We start from the raw sequence: 20,893 nt of genomic DNA on the forward strand, positions 1-20,893 counted from the left end.
ATGAGGTGCTACAGACGCGAAATTTAACCGACCGGAAGAAGATGCTGTGATATGCAAATGATTAGCTTTTCAGTGCATTCACACAAGGCTGGCGCCGGTTACGACACCTACAACGTGCTGACATTAGGAAAGTTTCCAACCGACTTCTCATACACAAACAGCAGTTGACCGGAGTTGCCTGGTGAAACGTTGTTGTGATGCCTCGTGTAAGGAGGAGAAATGCGTACCATTACGTTTCCGACTTTGATAAAGGTCGGATAGTAGCCTATCGCGAATGCGGTTTATCGTATCGCGACATTGCTGCTCGCTTTGGTCGAGATACAATGACTGTTAGCAGAATATGGTATCGGTGGGTTCAGGAGGGTAATACGGAACGAGTTGCTGGATCCCAACGGCCTCGTTTCGCTAGCAGTCGAGATGAAAGGCATCTTATTCGCATGGCTGTAACGGGTCGTGCAGCCACGTCTCGGTTCCTGAGTCAACAGATGGGGACGATTGCAAGACAACAACCATCTGCACGAACAGTTCGACGTTTGCAGCAGCTCGGAGACCATGGCTGCGGTTACCCTTGACGCTGCATCACAGGCACCTGCGATGGTGTACTCAACGACGAACCTGGGTGCACGAATGGCAAAACGTAATTTTTTCGGATGAATCCAGGTGATGGTCGCATCCGTGTTTGGCGACATCGCGGTGAACGCACATTGGAAGCGTGTATTCGTCATTGCCATACTGGCGCATCATCCGGCGTGATGGTATGGGGTGCCATTGGTTACACAGTCGGTCACCTCGTGTTCGCATTGACGGCACTTTGAACAATGGACGTTACATTTCAGATGTGTTACGACCCGTGGCTCTACCCTTCATTCGATCCCTGCGAAACCCTACATTTCAGCAGGGTAATGCGCGACCACATGTTGCAGGTCCTGTACGGGCCTTTCTGGATGTTCGACTGCTGCCTTGGCCAGCACATTCTCCAGATCTCTCACCAATTGAAAACGTCTGGTCAATGGTGGCCGAGCAACTGGCTCGTCACAATACGCCAATCATTACTCTTGATGAACTGCAGAATCGTGTTGAAGCTGCATAGGCAGCTGTACGTGTACACGCCATCCAAGCTCTGTTTGACTCAGTGCCCATTCGTATCAAGGCCGTTATTACGGCCAGAGGTGTTTGTTCTGGGTACTGATTTCTCTGGATGTATGCACCCAAATTGCGTGAAAATGTAATCACATGTCAGTTCTAGTGTAATATATTTGTCCAACGAATACACGTTTATCATCTGCATTTCTTCTTGGTGTAGCTATTTTAATGGCCAGTAGTGTAAGTTAACACTCTGTTATATTCGAGAACTTATGTGGATTACGCATCGGTTTGGTGTTTCTGTGTCAACAAAAGCTTTCTCTTTGTTGATATGCTGGTAAATTCATCGGAACCGATAAGGGCTGGAGATAAATGTCATACCTTGTCAACGACAAGCAGTTCCAGACTTATCAGGAATGGGTACATCGGTGGATTCAGGTCTATTTCAATGAGTTTTTGTACGAATATTGCGAAGGGAACTTCATGCAGTGGACATATGGAGGCGGGTATGTTACAAGGGCTACTGCTCAGCAGCACATAGAACTATACGTCTTCAGTGTACCAATCAACACAGATTGCGTGACAAATCGCAACCTCTTTTCAAACGATGCAGGATTCCGAGCACCCCAATGGGTCAAAGAAAGAAACAGTGTATGCAGGGTACTGGTTTAGAGAGGAGGTGGTGATCTGGCTGGGATATTTTTCGCACCGTGACTTGAGCCCACTGACTCAGTGTACCGTTAACATGGACAAGGTTGCTCGTTTCAATATTCTCTGTGACAAATTGTTATTCTTGTCTTCTGCATCTTCACGACGAGTATGCTGCGGATATTCTTGTCTTCTTCACAGCGCTCCACACATCCGTTTCTGGTATGAAGAACGTTCAGGTATGCTGTCACACCTCGACTTGCTCGCTAAATAATCCGATATTAATTTTACAGAAAATGTATTGGATTGTTTGGAACAGTAGGTGGAACGTAGGAATCAACATCCCCTAATTTGGTAACTCGACGGGCTCTCCCACCAATTAGCACATGATGCAACTTGTCTACTTTCTCCCTCGTCAAATGTGTTATAAAGTATTAACGTGACATATCCTGCGGATGACTAATTTTTTCTTAGGTGTGCTGTGTTAGCGTAGCCAATCCAAATAAGATATCAGTCTGATTTATATTTATCGATACGTATCGCTAAATTACAGCGTTTTTCTTTTATTTTTGTTTTATTTATTCATATGGCTCACATGCAGTTTAAAATTACAGGTATATAACGTTGGTAATACTGCATATAACAGGAATATGAAAATACAAAAATATATACAAGACTAACTAAATGTCAATATCTAGGTTTCTAATCCATATAAGTGACGTGTCATCAGCTTTCATGAGGTCGTCCCAACTCCCCTGGTGGGAACACAAGGGGCATTCATCTCTAATGTGCTTGATTGTCTATTTTGGAGCCCCACAATCACGAACTGGAGACTCTGTAGCACCCCATTTGTAAAGAGAGTCTGCGCATCGTCCATGCCCAGTGCGAGCTCTGTTCAATTTGACCCACAGTTTCCTGTCGAGATCTGTGCCAGCAGTATCAAAATTATAGTTTCGAAACCACTCACGCTCTTCACGATTTTCAAAAAGTTGGCAGCTCTTGTTCCACAGGTCTCTCACCCCAGTATTACTGGCAACTAACTCTTCTGCTTGCCGTAATGGTGGGCTTCTTAAACGGAGTCTATTTTGTCGTAAACTTGGTATGTCTTCTTCTATGGGTAATTCCAGGTTCTCCTGTAGCTTTCAGTATTCCCTAAGCAAGGCCTCGCTTCTGCGGATTGCGGGTGGATAGATGTTGCTCTGCACAGGAAGCCAATAAATCAGTGTTGGTCAGATTGCCCCAGTTATCAACCACATAGTGTGGTACAACTGGACGTCGATCAAGTTGATGTGGCAGCTGCTTAGCCACACAGAGGCACAATATTCGGTTGCTGAGAAGACCAGCGCAATGGATGATGTGCGCAAAGTATCTGCTGAAGCTCCCCATGTCATTACACACAATATTTGAATAATATCGTTACGAAATTTCATCTTGGCAGCAGTATTTTCAAGACGTTTCCTATATGAAAGGGTGCCGTCAAGGGTGACACCAAGGTACTTAGGGTACTTGTTGATGCAAAGAGTGTTTCCGGTAAGTTTCACTCTGAGCTCCGCAATTGCTTGTTTGTTGGTCAGATGGATTGTACATACTTCAGTCCCCAATTTCTAAAATGGGCGCTCGTAACGGATAGATCTTCTGTGAGAATTGTCTCCTGTCGTCGACGATCCTTAGTTCTACAAGCAAGAGCAATATCGTCCGCTTACCAGAATTTGGTTGATGTGGTATTGGGGAGATCGGAGATATTTTTTTTTTTTGGTCATCAGTCTACTGACTGGTTTGATGCGGCAGGCCACGAATTCCTTTCCTGTGCTAACCTTTTCATCTCAGAGTAGCACTTGCAACCTACGTCCTCAATTATTTGCTTGACGTATTCTAATCTCTGTCTTCCTCTACAGTTTTTGCCCTCTACAGCTCCCTCTATTACCATGGAAGTCATTCCCTCATGTCTTAGCAGATGTCCTATCATCCTGTCCCTTCTCCTTATCAGTGTTTTCCACATATTCCTTTCCTCTCCGATTCTGCGTAGAACCTCCTCATTCCTTATCTTATCAGTCCACCTAATTTTCAACATTCGTCTATAGCACCACATCTCAAATGCTTCGATTCTCTTCTGTTCCGGTTTTCCCACAGTCCATGTTTCACTACCATACATTGCTGTACCCCAGACGTACATCCTCAGAAATTTCTTCCTCAAATTAAGGTCGGTATTTGATATTGGTAGACTTCTCTTGGCCAGAAATGCCTTTTTTGCCATAGCGAGTCTGCTTTTGATGTCCTCCTTGCTCCGTCCGTCATTGGTTATTTTACTGCCTAGGTAGCAGAATTCCTTAACTTCATTGACTTCGTGACCATCAATCCTGATGTTACGTTTCTCGCTGTTCTCATTTCTACTACTTCTCATTACCTTCGTCTTTCTCCGATTTACTCTCAAACCATACTGTGTACTCATTAGACCATTCCGTTCAGCAGATCATTTAATTCTTCTTCACTTTCACTCAGCAATGTCATCAACGAATCGTATCATTGATATCCATTCACCTTGTATTTTAATTCCACTCCTGAACCTTTCTTTTATATCCATCATTGCTTCCTCGATGTACAGATTGAAGAGTAGGGGCGAAAGGCTACAGCCTTGTCTTACACCCTTCTTAATACGAGCACTTCGTTCTTGATCGTCCACTCTTATTATTCCCTCTTCGTTGTTGTACATATTGTATATGACCCGTCTCTCCCTATAGCTTACCCCTACTCTTTTCAGAATCTCGAACAGCTTGCACCATTTTATGTTGTCGAACGCTTTTTCCAGGTCGACAAATCCTATGAAAGTGTCTTGATTTTTCTTTAACCTTGCTTCCACTATTAACCGTAACGTCAGAATTGCCTCTCTCGTCCCTTTACTTTTCCTAAAGCCAAACTGATCGTCACCTAGCGCATTCTCAATTTTCTTTTCCATTCTTCTATATATTATTCTTATAAGCAGCTTCGATGCATGAGCTGTTAAGCTGATTGTGCGATCATTCTCGCACTTGTCAGCTCTTGCCGTCTTCGGAATTGTGTGGATGATGCTTTTCCGAAAGTCAGATGGTATATCGCCAGACTCATATATTCTACATACCAACGTGAATAGTCGTTTTGTTGCCACTTCCCCCAATGATTTTAGAAATTCTGATGGAATGTTATCTATGCCTTCTGCCTTATTTGACCGTAAGTCCTCCAAAGCTCTTTTAAATTCCGATTCTAATACTGGATCCCCTATCTCTTCTAAATCGAGTCCTGTTTCTTCTTCTATCACATCAGACAAATCTTCACCCTCACAGAGGCTTTCAATGTATTCATTCCACCTATCTGCTCTCTCCTCTGCATTTAACAGTGGAATTCCCGTTGCACTCTTAATGTTACCACCGTTGCTTTTAATGCCACCAAAGGTTGTTTTGACTTTCCTGTATGCTGAGTCTGTCCTTCCGACAATCATATCTTTTTCGATGTCTTCACATTTTTCCTGCAGCCATTTCGTCTTAGCTTCCCTGCACTTCCTATTTATTTCATTCCTCAGCGACTTGTATTTCTGTATTTCTGATTTTCCCGGAACATGTTTGTACTTCCTCTTTTCATCAATCAACTGAAGTATTTCTTCTGTTACCCATGGTTTCTTCGCAGCTACCTTCTTTGTGCCTATGTTTTCCTTCTCAACTTCTGTGATTGCCCTTTTTAGAGATGTCCATTCCTCTTCAACTGTACTGCCTACTGCGCTATTCCTTATTGCTGTATCTATGACGTTAGAGAACTTAAAACGTATCTCGTCATTCCTTAGTACTTCCGTATCCCACTTCTTTGCGTATTGATTCTTCCTGACTAATGTCTTGAACTTCAGCCTACTCTTCATCACTACTATATTGTGATCTGAGTCTATATCTGCTCCTGGGTACGCCTTAAATCCAGTATCTGATTTCGGAATCTCTGTCTGACCCTGATGTAATATAATTGAAATCTTCCCGTAACTCCCGGCCTTTTCCAAGTATACCTCCTCCTCTTGTGATTCTTGAACAGGGTATTCGCTATTACTAGCTGATACTTGTTACAGAACTCAATTAGTCTTTCTCCTCTATCATTCCTTGTCCCAAGCCCATATTCTCCTGTAACCTTTTCTTCTACTCCTTCCCCTACAACTGCATTCCAGTCGCCCATAACTATTAGATTTTCGTCCCCCTTTACATACTGCATTACCGTTTCAATATCCTCATACACTTTCTCTATCTGTTCATCTTCAGCTTGCCACGTCGGCATGTATACCTGAACTATCGTTGTCGGTGTTGGACTGCTGTCGATTCTGATTAGAACAACCCGGTCACTGAACTGTTCACAGTAACACACCCTCTGCCCTACCTTCCTATTCATAACGAATCCTACACCTGTTATACCATTTTCTGCTGCTGTTGATATTACCCGATACTCATCTGACCAGAAATCCTTGTCTTCCTTCCACTTCACTTCACTGACCCCTACTATATCTAGATTGAGCCCTTGCATTTCCGTTTTCAGATTTTCTAGTCTCCCTACCACGTTCAAGCTTCTGACATTCCATGCCCAGACTCGTAGAACGTTATCCTTTCGTTGATTATTCAATCTTTTTCTCATCGTAAACTCCCCCTTGGCAGTCCCCTCCCGGAGATCCGAATGGGGGATTATTCCGGAATCTTTTGCCAATGGAGAGATCATCATGACACTTCTTCAATTACAGGCCACATGTCATGTGGATACACGTTACGTGTCTTTAATGCAGTGGTTTCCATTGCCTTCTGCATTCTCATGTCGTTGACCATTGCTGATTCTTCCGCCTTTAGGGGCAATTTCCCACCCCTAGGACAAGAGAGTGCCCTGAACCTCTATCCGCTCCTCCGCCCTCTTTGACAAGGCCGTTGGCAGAATGAGGCTGACTTCTTATGCCGGAAGTCTTCGGCCGCCAATGCTGATTATTTATCAAAATTTAAGCAGTGGCGGGAATCGAACCCGGGCCCGATGACGTTTTTTGATTATGAATCAAAGGCGCTACCCCTGGACCATATATAGGATGAACAATAGTGGGGCTAAGACGGAGCCCCTTGATAGACCATTACTTAATTTCCTCTCCTTGCTCACATTTTCTCCCAAGTAAACATGGAAATATCTATTGTTTATCATAGTGTTGATGAGAGTTAGAGTTTTTCTGCCTCGGATTGTTTTTAGTAATTTGTATATCATCCCTTCTCTCCAGACTGTCTTATACGCCGCAGTTAGGTCTACGAAGGCGACAGATGTCTTCACATTTTCTTGGAAACCAGCCTCTATGAAAGTTGTTAGGGCTAGTATCTGGTCGCAGCAACTTCTCTGTGGTCTGAAACCCCCTTGTTCGGCTGGGATATGTTCCATAATAAAGCTGCTAACTCCATTATAGATGAACCTCTCCAAGAGTTTATAAGTATAGCTCAGAAAGGAAACTAGTCTGAAACCTTGAGGGTGGTCAGCTAGTTTACCTGGCTTCAAAATTGCCATTTTTTTTGTTCTCTTTAGCTCGCTGGGCAGTCATCCACTATCTAGGATGTTGGAGAAAAAGCGGACCAACCATTTTTTTCCACCATTACCAATGTTTATCAGAATTTCCGTGTGTATACTATCCAGACCAGCTGCTTTACCATGTTTAGTTTACTTCATGGCCTCATCCAGTTCAATCAGTGTAAATGGTGAAGAGAAACTGCATACGTTTGGGCACTGAGCTTTTAGAGAGGTGAGTTCTTGTTTTATTTGAGAGGTATGTTGTTTGTCACGGGATAATCTAGATGTTTCAACTATATGGTTTGCGATCTGGTTACCTGAAATACCAGGTTTCTGGGCGGGCTTATTGGAGGCTCCGCCAAGCTCACGCAGAAGGCCCCATGCCTTTCTGTTTGAATATCTGAAGTTTACTTTTTCTATCATCTCATACCATCTTACTCTTCTAGCAGCGTCAAGACTTTGGAGGAGGTCATCTGCAATATCGCTGTCGCCAGTTCCGCTATACTGTTCATTAAGTTGTTCGCAGTGTTCATTCCAACCTGGTATATATTCCTTTCTGTTCCCACGAGGATAAACTTCTTAGCAGCTGTAAGAAGAGCCCCGACGAATTAACGGAAGTTTTAAGGTTCTGGTGGAATAAGGCAGATATATTTATCTCCGTGGTCAGGAGAACTCCGCCAATCAGCCCCGCGGAAATGCCATTTGTTTCTGGATTCTTTTAACTTGCCAAATTTGGTGCGTTAACAAGGCTGGAGGCAGTGTTATTCGGTATTATCATGATCTCCTTGGGGGTGGGGGCAATTTCCCTTCAGTTTGCGTATTTTAATTTACGAGTGGAGATTCAAAGTGATAAGCGGGAAGCCGCAGACAAGGCCATCCGATTCGAGTCATATATGAGAGGTAGCTTGTGTAGGCTACGATGTAAAACAAAGTGCTCAAAAATATTATGGTTCATTACATCAGTATTTGAGAAAGTCGCTACTGAAGCTCACAACGAACAGTCGACTCAGAATTTACGGGACCGGTAGATATTTGAATATTCAGCATTTTTCATCGTCATGCATGAGGTCGGCGAACTCTTATATACCGAGAAATCAGCAAAGTAACTCTTACGGCTGCCACTTATGAACGCATAAGCTTAACTCTCTTCGTGGAAAGGGGAGGTGGCCGAGTGAAGAAAGGCACCAGTATGAGGAGCGAAAGACCTGTGTTTCATTCCTACATCAGTTTTTACTTTTTAGATGTATTCTTCTCCGGATAGAAATTGGTGAGAGCAGCAAGGTTAATAAAGTAAATAGTTCAATAAGGGATTAAAACAAGCTTAGTAAACAAATTTCTGAAAGAACTTTCGTTAATGAAGAACTGAATCTTTAATCCTGGTCGTTTTACAATCAGTCTTTTACTCATTTTGTTACGTATTCGAACATTTCTTCTAATAACTAGATGAATGGTATTTAACATATAAGCAATCGAGGAAAACATATTTCCTGCACCAAGAACATCCAATGAATGGAATTATCGAGCAAGAACATCCTTTCTTCCCAAAGATTCGTTACGAAGAATACTTGATTTACATTCTACAACATTCATTTTTCTATAACTAGCTGACCCGGCGAACTCTGTTCCGCCTTAAAGCCAATAAATAATCAGATTTTGGATGTTAAGTTCGTGTGTTCCAGATGGCCGTTTATCTGCTCTGATCACGACTTTGTAGTCATCATTTGGCATGCGCTCTAAAGCACTCTTGAACAGCTTGACCAACGCATGATGTTCATGAAGTAGTTGCTGCAAATCTTGAAGAGTTGCTCTTTTCATTGCTGCATTGATCTCTTGACATCGATCAAGTTGTTCTTCCATGTTGCCCATGAAGTATATTTGTAAAAATTTATGCTGTGCATCTTCGAGAGGTAGCAATGATCCAGTTCGACGGTGAATCTGTCCTTGTATCTACAAAATAAAATATTACTGATTTATAAACACTTTTTTTTGAATTAGCAAATATAATACGTACGAATAAGTATAGTAAGTTATTCTTCTACTATATTGCATGAAAGTACAAAAATAAATAAATAAATACCTTGAATGTCGGATTAAATCCTCGTTCTTCGACACTGTCTGCCCCAAATGATGTCATTTGGAAACAACTATTGTAGTTTTGGGTGTTTGCAAGAAACTGATTCGGGTGTTTTGCCACAAAGCAATGAATGCAATGGCTCAGGTGGCGGAGTCAATAATGGCAGTTTCACTTTCCCACTAAAGCAGCACAATCCGTGCGTTTCTGCGGAAAACTTCAACGAGTCACAATACTCGCAAATAACGTCCATCGACCCAATGCAAACGCAAGGATGCAAGCAGTAATCAGTGCTGCAATCGTATCTAAACGCTGCTTGATTCAAATCATCACGTGATAAATCTCTTCTCGTGTGTCGAAAATTATCTACATGTTGATCTCTATTGAAACTTCCTGGCAGATTAAAACTGTGTGCCCGACCGAGAATCGAACTCGGGACCTTTGCCTTTCGCGGGCAAGTGCTCTACCATCTTTTTTTTCTTCTTTTTTTTAACCGAGACTCGAACTCGGGACCTTTGCTTTTCGCGGGCAAGTGCTCTACCATCGTTTTTTTTTTTTTTTTTTTTTTTTTTTTTTACAAGGCAGCAAAAGCGGCCAAAAATTTAATTTTCAAAAACTAACACTTGACTTGCTGTGTTCCTTCCTTGGTGACTGGAACAACTGAGAAGCTTCAACTCTTATATATATATATATATATATATATATATATATATATATATATATATATATATATATATGAAGGAAGGTAAGAGAAAGGAGAAACAGAAACCTTTATTATTCACAAAATAAACATAGTACGTCCTGACACATGATAACTGTCTTGGAAGGAACCTCGCTGCCGTCCTACCATGCAGCATGAAATAACAACAAAATCAAAATTGGGCCACTTCCGGCACCCTAAAGAAAGTATTTATGGATATGAAAACAAAATTTGAAGTACATCCAATTGCTAACTATTCAAGCGTGAGTTTTTCGTAGGTCGCATACTCGCATAGTGTTCTTAGCCGATCACATTACTTGGTCGGTTTCACAACGAAAGCACCGCCGCTCATCTTTGCGCACCCGGCACACCCCAAGTATATGGCGGGTCCGCAAATACCGTTACCAGGAAATTGGCATACCAATCCTTGTACTTTTGTAGCCGTAATAGTTTCGTGTGTCCATCTTGCAAGTATTGCCAGTAATCCAGGACGTTCAGTAAGTTCGTACGTGTGTCTCTATTGATGTAACGGACCGTCATACCTGTGATCCACGCCACTGCGTTCGTCTTATGACGTGGAAAATACGTTTCCTCTGGAAAAAATACTATGTCAGAACAGACTGCTGTATAGATAGTGCGCCGCATGAACGCTATTACCTTTCTTGCGAGAGTCCAGACAGCCAATGCCTCGCCGCAGACCAGCCGATGGTCGTCCGTATCCAGCACGCCGCATTGCTGACACAAGGGCGAATTCGCCAAATGTATTGCGTACTTTTTATCATTTGTAGGGTATTTTCTGTTGACGACAATGTACCATGTTGACCTGACGGATGTAAGTAGGTGGGGGTGGTGGACCGTGCGCCACACCACGTGCCAATTAACAGCTAGATGTTTGCGTTCCACCCTATTCCGGGCGATCTGTCGAAGAAGCAGATGGTACACGTCCTCCGATGTCGACTGTCGGGTCGTCGGTAAACGCTCTCGAACGTAACTGTGTTCCACGAGGAACGTGCGCACATACGTTAAAGGGGGTGATACATGGCCGACACTGACTGGAGGAAGATGCGATGTGGGTACGAGTTCTTCGATGATCGTCCCCGTAAGCGAGTGATTCCCGTTGCGCCACCGTTTGAGCATAGTATTAATATACATGGCATGCGCCTTCTCGTGCACGTTCACTAAACCAACGCCCCCCTCTCGCGCTGGGAGGGTAAGCGTGTTGTACTGTACCTTAAAGAGTTGTCCCAGGCACACATAGTACCCAAAAGCCGCCTGAATCCTCATAGCCATCGTGCGCGTCAAGGGAAGAAGGTGCGTCAGGTGGCACATCATGGGCGCGAGATAAAGGTTGACGAGTAACACTCGCTGCAGCATATCCATCGACCGTAGGGCGTTTAGTTGTACTGCCGTGCGGACTCTGAGTATCTTCGGTAGTTGTCCGCAGCCGTTCTCGCTGTCTCTTTATGAAAGGTGATACCCAAACAGCGGAGGGTTTCCACCGCAGGTAAGGGTCCTTCCGTTCCTGGTTCTAGTCCACGCCCCACATGCATGAATTGTGATTTTCGGTAATTGACCACACTTCCAGCTGCCATCCCATACGCCTGTAGCCAATCCAGTGCTGTTTGAGTCTCCCTCTCATTCCGTACGAGGAACACAATATCATCCGCGTATGCTCTGCATTTGAATGATAATTGCCGTAGGGAGATCCCGCTAAGACGGCGGCGAAGGCCTGCGAGGCACGGTTCTAAGGCGATTGCATAAAGGAGGATCGACGAGGGGCAACCCTGTCTCACTGATCTTAAGATCTTAAAATACTCAGTTCTCCCTCCGTTGACCACCATCGCTGATCTGGCGCCGTGCAACAAACGCATCACAGCATTGGTCAATAATGGCGAGACACCCATCCTATTCATCACCGCCGCGAGGTACACATGATCCACGCGATCAAAAGCATGATCGAAATCTACTGCAACCATCGCCCCCCGGAGGCGGCATGCAGCCGCGAGGGCGACGACGTCACGATAGTCTCCCAAGGCTGTGTGGATATTACTGATGCCACCAAGACAAGTCTGATCGGCATGTATTCGATTCTCCAGCGACTTTTTGATACGACTTCCCAGGATGCGCATGAAGATCTTGTAGTCACTATTAAGGAGGGTCAAGGGGCGATAATCACAAGGCCGTTTGCCACCACGGGGCTTCGGTATTGGTATCATGAGCCCTTCCGTGAATTGAATGTGAACCGGTACTTCTTGCTGCAGAAGCTCATTAAACATACATAGCCACATCGGTGTCATAATGGTCACAAAGGCACGGTAAAATTCCAACGGGAATCCGTCTGGACCTGGGGACTTGTTGCAAGCACCTCGTGTAATCGCTTCCTCCAGATCTTCACACGTAATTTCAGATAACCCGTCCGCTTCCCCGTTCACACTCGTCGCGTCTGGGATCTCTTCCAGGACGTTCCCCAGCTCCCTCTGACCCTCCCCGTTGCTCGCATAGAATCTGCTAAAATGATCCGCGAACGCCTGTGATATGCCCCTCTGTGTTGTAAAACGACGGCCATCGCCGAGATCGATCTCATGTATTAAATTCCTGCGTCTTCTTCGTCTTTCCTTTATCACATAATGCATCGAGGGAACCTCGTTGGGCAGGAAATCCTGCGACCTCGCGCGTATCATCGTACCTGCCATCCTCTGCTCCGCAAGTTGTACCAGCTTCGCTTTAACTCGGTGGACGGCCGTCTGGCGTTCTGGTGTAGGTGGTTGTGCTAACAGTTCCCGGAGAGCCGTAAAGTAAAACTCAGTGGTCGTGCGCTGCCATTGAGAAACTTCCTTCCCGTAACCTATTAACGTCCTCCGTAAAGCTGGCTTCGCGCACTCGATCCACCACTGAAGGACAGAACCGAAAGAATTTCGTCGACGGAGGCAGCCATGCCACGCGTCCTCCACCATGCGTCGGCATTCTGCATCTCGCAGGTGGGAGACGTTCATCTTCCAATTACCCCTCCGTCTCCACACCTGCTGTCTATTAAGGTTAACCGTACAAATATATGCCTCGTGGTCTGTAAATGCCGTCGGCCATATTTCTGCGTCCACCGTCGACGTTGCTAACGCCCTTGAAACGTAGATCCGGTTCAAACGGCCCGCGGAGTGGCTAGTAAAAAATGTATATCCTGGTTGGTTTCGATACTTCAGGTCCCATGTATCGACTAATTCCATCCCGTTGACCAGCTCCCTAAGTTCTTGGCTAGTAGTATAGTTAGGTTGTTGGTCCTTTCTATCGAGCACACAATTAAAATCTCCGCCGAGTATGCAACCATCGTATCGTCCCTGGAACAACGGTGTAACCTCATGGGCGTAAAAATCTGCTCTGTCCCTTCTCTTATCCGAGCCTGACGGTGCGTATATGTTGATCAAACGTATTCCACCTATGGTCACGGCCGTACCACGGGCAGAAGGCAAATATTCCACTTCGTCTGCACGTATCCCTTCCTTTAATAGAATAGCTGTGCCAACGGCCCTCTCGTCACACGGGGAACAGTAAATGTCGTAACCGTAAAAGTCCGAGGGGGGAAGTACCCGAACTTCTTGTAATAGTGCTATGTCTAAATCCGCAGCCTTTATCATGTCACTGAGCATCTTGATTTTTACCGGCGTCCCAATGCTATTGATGTTGACAGACCCTATCCGATAAGCTTGTTGCATGGCTGTCAACGTAGATAGGGCACCGTACGGTCGCTAATTCTTCCGTACATAGGCTGCTGTCGTACTAACGTCCCCCGCCGTACCCTCATATGGTCTGCCGTTATTCCGTGCACCCTTCCGGTCTTACACCGGGAGAGTGCGTGGGAGCAGTTCCTCTAGCATCATCAGTGCCCCACGGGGGTGGGTCTTCTGACCAGTCCCCTAGTGTCCCATCGTTGTCGTGCGGTGCAGGCGCCGTAGCCTCCTCAGTAGCCTGTTGCCGTCGATCGAGCGGCTTCGCTGTGTCTGGAGCATCGTCAGCGGTAGGTCGTGCCGCCGTCCCGCTGGCCACCGTTGCATCCACGCTAGGCAGTTCTTCTGTATCCATGGTCGTCTGTTCTGTACCCGTAAACTTCTCAGAATTGTCTGCTAGATCAGAGTGGTCGTTCTCCACCGTGAGGCGACGCTTCTTCCGGCGTTTTGGTGATCGCTGTTTACGTTGCCGGGCCTCTGAATCAGAGGTCAGCATGGTCTCCAGTTGTTCGTGGGGGACGTCGGAATCATGCGCCGTCGTATGATCGACGTCTCCAAGTGCGTTATCTGAAGGGGCCGCAAGCGGAACCGAAGAGAGGGCGTCCTGTGACTGCTGCAGGCGGTCCACCGCAACGTCGTCTTTCTGTGGCTCGCCACGATCCGCCGCTGTCTGTGTGTTCTGGTACGCGTCTGTCTCGCGGCCCACGTCATCGCGTAATGCGGCGACGTAAGTCATGGGGAGCACAGTCGGATGCGGCGTGAGGGGTGGATCATCCCGTGGCAGCTGTAATAACCTTCGTTGAGCACACTCAGAACGTATGTGTCCCTCCTTCCCACATCCAGAGCACGTCCTTGGTTGTCCGTCGTAAATGACAATCGCCCGACAACCGGCGATGTACAAGTATGACGGGACGTGTTTTCGGAGTTCGATCCGTATTTGTCTGACGCCATTGAGGACAGGATACGTCTTGAAACTCGCCCATTTTTCAGCCACGTGGGATAGGACCGTTCCGTAAGGACGCAGGGCGTCTGTCACCAATTCTTCTGGCACTTCGAATGGAAGCTCAAATACGCGGATCGTTCGGAGGCCCATGCCGGCGTGTTCAACAGTTACCGCTCCAACATTCCCGTCCGAATGACAGAAACGAAGTCCTTGTCGGTGTCGAAGTAGTAGTTCGTCACATGCCGCTTCATTTATGAGTTTGACATAGACCACGCTGCTGACTATAGATAAGTGTATTCCAACTAGTACGTCAGGTTCGATTTTCACCTCGTCCCGTACATAACGTTCGATCTCGTAAGCCTTCGGTCGAGCATATTTGTTAGCAAAACTAAATTTCAGTGTCGATTTGCGGAACGACAAAGCCATGATTCGTTCTATGTATACCACCACACACCGCTACACACGTAACGTAAACACCTCTCGCGCAGACGTGCGGCAGGGACGTAAACACCGTCCGAACCGCTGCGCCGCCGAAGGCTGTCTGAGCTACCGAGGCACGACTCACGCCCGGTCTCACAGCCTTACTTAATGTGCCAGGAAGTTTCATATCAGCGCACACTCCGATGCAGAGTGAAAATCTCATTCTGGAAACATCACCCAGGCTGTGGCTAAGCCATGTCTCCGCAATATCCTTTCTTTCAGGAATGCTAGTTCTGCGAGGTTCGCAGGATAGCTTCTGTAAAGTTTGGAAGGTAGGAGACGAGATACTGGCAGAAGTAAGGCTGTGAGAGCGGGCCTGAGTCGTGCTTCGGTAGCTCAGATGGTAGAGCACTTGCCCGCGAAAGACAAAGGTCCCGAGTTCGAGTCTCGGTCGGGCACACAGTTTTAATCTGCCAGGAAGTTTCATATCAGCGCACACTCCGCTGCAGAGTGAAAATCTCATTCTTGATCTCTATTGTTCGCTCGACGATTTCGCATTGCCAACCGATCCGTTTCAAGGGCTGCCTCATTTTGATCTTGTGATTGAGAAGCACGAAGTCGAGCCCTACTAACGCGGCGTTCTTCACGGGCAATTTGTTGTTCTTCTTCAGTCCTTTCATTCGCAATGTTTTGTATCCTTCTTGCATTACGGCTTTGTCGAGAAATATTGGATTGTCTTGGTCGCGGCATTGTTAATGGCGATTCAAAGAAAACACAAATTATTTCTTTAAATTTTTAATTAATGATATATACTGATACTTAACCATAGACGTTTAGCTGTCATTTGCGTTTTGTTATTCCATGTCAGATGCGCTTTTGTCATACCAAGTTTTATAGTGACGTTTAGCTGACATTTGCGTTTTGTTATTCCATGCCAGATGCATTTTCGTTATACCACGTTTTATAGCAGTCGAACGGTATAAAAAGTTTCCGATGTCCGTCTTCTGCTTCTAAGCTACCTCTCCACCAATTTTCAGCCAAATCGGTACAGCCGTTCTTGAGTTATAAATAGTGTAACTAACGTAACTAACACGACTTACTTTTATATATATATATATTTTTTTTTTTTTTTTTCGGTGCTTGCCACACGCACGATAACAGCACCTGAAAAACCGATGCTGAAAGTTGATCATGAACAATGAAATTTATCGTTATTAATGTTGTGGAATAATCGCTGCGTTTCCACTAGCAAATTGCCTATGAGGGCATGAAGTAGTGCTGTCCGTTGTCGCTCGTGATAAATTCGGAGCAAGCCTTTTCGCAGACATTTTAACAGACTGAGGATTAAAATTTTAATCCTTCATTAATCTATGTTCCTTGAGAAACATACGAAAATCAAAAAAAGTTTTGCATCACCTCGGTCTCGAGAGTTCCGAAACCTATACAGCAATTTGGAATAGAGATCAACATAAACATCATTTCCGCCCTTTTTATTGCTCATGAAGGCCACGAATTGCATGTTGTACCACCATACAGCGAGATCTTCAGAGGTGGTGGTCTAAATTTCTGTACACACTGGTACCTCTAATACCCAGAAGAACGTCCTCTTGAATTGATGCATGCCTGTATTCGACGTGGCATACTATCCACAAGTTCATCTATACACTGTTGGTTAAGATTGTCCCACTCCTCAACGACAATTTGGCCTAGATCCCTTAGAGTGGTTGGTGGGTCAAGTCGTCCATTAACAGTCCTTTTCAATCTATCCCAGGCATGAAACTTCCTGGCAGATTAAAACTGTGTGCCCGACCGAGACTCGAACTCGGGACCTTTGCCTTCCGCGGGCAAGTGCTCTACCATCTGAGCTACCGAAGCACGACTCACGCCCGGTGCCCACAGCTTTACTTCCGCCAGTACCTCGTCTCCTACCTTCCAAACTTTACAGAAGCTCTCCTGCGGACCTTGCAGTCGGGTCGGGTGCAGTCGGTCGGGCACACAGTTTTAATCTGCCAGGAAGTTTCATATCAGCGCACACTCCGCTGCAGAGTGAAAATCTCATTCTGGAAATATCCCAGGCATGTTCAATAGGGTTCATGTCTGGAGAACATGCTGGCCACTCTAGTAGAGCGATGCCGTGATCGACGGCCAAAGTGGCCGAGCGGTTCTAGGCGCTTCAGTCTGGAACCGCGCGACAGCTACGGTCGCAGGTTCGAATCCTGCCTCGGGCATGGATGTGTGTGATGTCCTTAGGTTAGTTAGGTTTAAGTAGTTCTAAGTTCTAGGTGACTGATGACCTCAGATGTCAAGTCCCATAGTGCTCAGAGCCATTTGAACCATTTTGATGTCGTTATCGTGAAGGAAGTCATGCACGAAGGGGGCGCGAATTGTCGTCCATGAAGAAGAATGTATCGCCAATATGATGCATATATGGTTGCACTATTGGTCAGGGGATGGTATTCACGTCTCGTACAGCCGTTACGCCGCCTTCCATGACCACCAGCGGCGTTCGTCGGCCTCTCATAATGCCACCCCAGAACAGCAGGGAAACTCCACCTTGCTGCACTCGCTGGACAGTGTGTCTGAGGTGCTCAGCCTGACCGGGTTGCCTCCAAACACTTCTCTGTCATTTGTCTGGTTGAAGGCATATGCGACACTCATCGTTGAAGAGAACGTGATGCCAATCCTGAGAGGTCCATTCGGCATGTTATTGGGCACATGTGTAGCGCGCTGCATGGTGTCGTGGTTGCAAAGATGGACCTCGAAATGGACGTCGGGAGTGAAGTTGCGGTTCATGCAGCCTACTGCGCGCAGTTTGAGTCGTCGCTGCACGAAAAGCATTACTCAACATGTTGGCGTTGCTGTCAGGGTTCCTCAGAGCCATAATCCATGGGTAGCGGTCATCCACTGCCGTAGTAGCCCTTGGGCGGCCTGAGCGAGGCATGTCATCGACAGTTCCTGTCTCTATGTATCTCCTCCAACAACATCGCTTTGGGAGCGAAAGAGGTGGCACAGTGGTTAGACACTGGACTCGCATTCGGGAGGACGACGGTCCAATCCCGCGCCCGGCCATCCTGATTTAGGTTTTCGTGATTTCCCTAAATCGCTCCAGGCAAAAGCCGGGATGGTTCCTTTGAAAAGGCACTGCCGACTTCCTTCCCCATCCTTCCCTAATCGGATGAGACCGATGACCTCGTTGTCAGGTCTCCTTCCCCAAAACAACCCAACCCCAACATCGCTTTGGTTCACTCCGAGACGCCTGGACACTTCCCTTGTTGAGAGCCCTTTCTGGCACACTGTGGACGCGACCGAACCGCGGTAATGTCCGTATAGGCATGGTTTAACTACAGACAACACGAGCCGTATACCTCCTTCCTGGTGGAATGACAGGAACGGATCGGCTGTCGAACCCACTCCGTTTAATAGGCGTTGCTCACGCATGATTATGTCTGTGATCTTCAGGAGTTCTGGGAACTGGGGTGATGCAAAACTTTTTTCGATGTGTGTATTTACCTACCTTGTTATTATTTCTTATTGATTTATTTACTTTTTAAAGCGTCCTGTTCTGGCCACGTTCGATTCAGAAACAAATACACCTGGAAATACTACAAAATGTATGTAAGTAACAAACACATTTACTCTGCTACTCAGCCAGATGCCTTGCTCATTCGGTCAGCTCCGCTTTCCATGAAATGCGTTAAAATTATACGTTCTAAGGGTACAATCGAAGAGAATCCTTTTCTCGGTTTCTGTCTGCGTCTGTGGACCGCATATACGGTGACGAGAGATTCTCAGTTTTCAGTCGATTGTCATTACGAACTTTATGGACAATTTTCTCAGAAACAAGGAGGTGTCTTTATTTTAGGTACTACAGAAACGACCTGCCAAACGTGAGCCAAATCGGTTGGCTTTATCCGAGGCTCTCACCTCGTCAGTGATTCTATCTATGGAAAATCCACATAGTTGACTGAATATACGTAATCATTGCTGGCAGTATTTTCAGACTCGTTCTTTGGTCAATGAAGCGTGTCAAGCAGGAGGTGAAAGGAGCAGCGGGATTGCAGCGGGGCGGGCGTATCGGAAAAACGGCGGAGGCGACGACGACGACGACTGGCTGGCGCTGGGGGTGCCATGGGGAGGGGGGAAAGGGGGGGAGTGTGCGGGGGTTGAAGGCTGGGGTGTGGGCCCTTTCGCGCCGCCGGGAAGTGGCAGGCAGCGCGCGCGCGAAATGTAAACAAGAAAACAAGTTTATTTTCGGAGGATGGAAATGGGCGGCGGCACGGCGCAGGATTACGGCTTCGCGCCCAAGTTGGGCGTCCCGGAGAGCGCTAGGCGGAGACTGCCGGTTGCGCTCGGCACGCCGTGGCTCCACTCATACGCGTCTCTTCAGAATGCGACAAAAAAGTCCTGTAACACATGTCCTGAAGCAAGCAGACGCTGAGATGTAAGTCATTATGTTCTATGAAAGCCATCCATTTACTTGTTGACAATACAAGGGGTGTGGTTCCCGTTCATTCTTCCACACCCTTCAGCCCATCTCAAATAACTAGCAACCCCTTGCCCTCCCCCCCCCCCCCCCCAACCCAATTCTTTATACAGGTTGTCGTAGGAAGTACTGTCAGTATTTATGGATATGACGGAAGCGATAATTCACGACAAAAAAGTGTAGTAAATGGAAGTCTGATATGCATACCTTAAGAGCTATGAACACTTGTTCATCTTCGATAGCGTAAAACACGTATCTTCTGCTGAAAAGGAGCTCGTGGCTCCTAAGAAATAAATTTAGGCCACAAGGTTACTAGAAACTTTTTCTTGTCCGTACTACTTCGGTCGAAAGTATGGGAAACAAAGAGCTTGCAGTAGAGGAGATTTGTTCCACAACATCGAAAATGAAGGCGTGCTCATAGCTCTTAAGGTGTGTATTTCAGAGCCCACGTTTACTAGACATTTCTCCTTCGAATTATCGTTCCTGTCACATGCCTGATTTTTTTACCGTCCCTCGTGGGACACCCCGTATAACCGAAATTTCATGTATAAATTACTTTCAGACTTCTGATTGTTTTGCAAACAAATTAATGTGTTAAACATATGGCGTTCAGCATATAAAACTTTTATATTTGAAGACGCAAAAACGTAATTATGTTTAAATTACAATGAAATGAATAGCCCTAGGTGCATACTGGCGTTGTTATAAGTCAACGGGGACAGTTAAAAATGCATGTCCCGATTGGGACTCGAACCCGGGACCTCCTGCTTACAAAGCAGACGCTCTATCCAGCTGAGCCACCGAGAACGCAGAGCACAGTGTGACTGCAGGGACTTATCTCTAGCACGCAACTTCCGAAAGAACAGATACCATCTTTATATATATATATATATATATATATAAGGCTCACCGGCCATTTGACCATCTTCTTCTATGCGGATGCAGAAACACTGCCCGAACTCTTACGGGAATCGGCAAAAAGCCGCGAGTAATGAGCATAATGGGCAGGGGCACTATGAATATAGTGCGGGACATTAAGTTACGAATGTGGGTCTCACGGGAGGCGTGCCAGAGATAAGTCCCTGTAGTCGCATTATCCTCTGTGTCCTCGGTGGCTCAGATGGATAGAGCGTCTGCCCCAGCCAGCACGGTAGCTCAGCGTGTTCGGTCAGAGGGTTAGCTGCCCTCTGTAACAAGTAACTGAGTGAACGGATCAACGATGAGCTTTAACAGGTGTCATGGGACGTCCGCCCCGAACATACACAGCTAACAGCTAACAGAGCGTTTGCCATTTAAG

General features: G+C 46.1%; 1 non-coding gene across 1 annotated transcript; it reads right to left on the minus strand.

The window, feature by feature from the left end:
* Window positions 1–20,329: 20,329 nt before the first annotated feature.
* Window positions 20,330–20,404, minus strand: Trnat-ugu. The gene has a single exon. It is a non-coding gene; the product is annotated as a tRNA-Thr (tRNA).
* Between the last annotated feature and the right edge of the window lie 489 nt (window positions 20,405–20,893).

This window comes from Schistocerca americana, chromosome 7 (assembly GCF_021461395.2).
Source record: "Schistocerca americana isolate TAMUIC-IGC-003095 chromosome 7, iqSchAmer2.1, whole genome shotgun sequence".
Classification (NCBI taxonomy): Eukaryota; Metazoa; Arthropoda; class Insecta; order Orthoptera; family Acrididae; genus Schistocerca; species Schistocerca americana.